Source organism: Penaeus monodon, chromosome 22 (assembly GCF_015228065.2).
Source record: "Penaeus monodon isolate SGIC_2016 chromosome 22, NSTDA_Pmon_1, whole genome shotgun sequence".
Classification (NCBI taxonomy): Eukaryota; Metazoa; Arthropoda; class Malacostraca; order Decapoda; family Penaeidae; genus Penaeus; species Penaeus monodon.
Genome location: NC_051407.1, coordinates 43678179 through 43679292, shown reverse-complemented (window position 1 = coordinate 43679292; position 1114 = coordinate 43678179).

Here is a 1114-nt window from a genome sequence, read left to right as displayed (position 1 = left end):
AGTTGTTACGCAATTCTTGAGTCTGCAATATGTAGGGTCTGCACTTGCTTCTCATAGCTCTTGCAGGATTCTATCAGTGTCTGATTCTTGGAATCAGTGACAGTACGGTTAGCATTAAAGGTTACTATACTCCTCAAGTGGGTGTCAGTGTAGTCACATAGCTTCTCATCCTCTGGTGTGGGCTGGTTGACTGGAGCTCTGGACCAGGCAACAGCTCCCGTTTTCCCGCCGATGCTTTCCAGCATGCCACACAGCCGAAACTGGTAGGGTGAGATGAGACCTTTAAGTATTGGAGGCGGGGATTCTCTACTGCATCGAACGTGTACTTGTTGAGGATCGGTATCAGTGGTCTATGGTCGGTCATCAGTGTGAAGTCGGACTTGGAGTAACATTTAGCCAATTCCATAGAGGCAAGAGCGTCTGTTTGCAGCACAAGTGGGTTGAAGTGTGCCAACATTGTGGTTGTAGCAAAGCTTCTTTGACGTGTCGGAGGGCCTCATCATGAGTTTTCGGCAGCCTATGCTGCCTTCCCACCAAAGATACACAAGATAAGTTTCATGAAGTGGATCTTAAAAAAGAGATTTGGCTCCACTCTCTCCCCAGCAACATCAGGGAGAAGCTCCATGACTCAGACAAGCTGGCCATTGATGTTCTCCTCACCAGAGCCTACACACTGATGGAAGAAACATAGAGGCCATGAGGGCATCCAAAAAATGCAAATGGCCACAAAGAAATGTGGCCACAACCACGATCAACATAGTCAGCCACCCACACACCGGTTTCCACACCAAGACGAGGGAACTAGAAAGCATTTTCTCGTTGATACCAGAGCCCTCCTCTTCATTTTCCCAGCTATGCAGTCTGACAGACAAGCTGCCACAACGACCCACATAGATTAACGCGCCAATGGAACTCCAATCTGTTCGAGAAACATTGCCATATACCTCGCTAGGTGCACTTATCCATGGAGTTTCCTCATCGCTGATGTGACCCAGCACTGACTCCTTCCACACCACAAACTGCTGGTTGATATGAGAAGACGCCGGCTCATCAACATTGGGATTTTCACTCTACTCTCAGTCATCGCAGTCTCTATTCAAGGTCCTCCTGACAG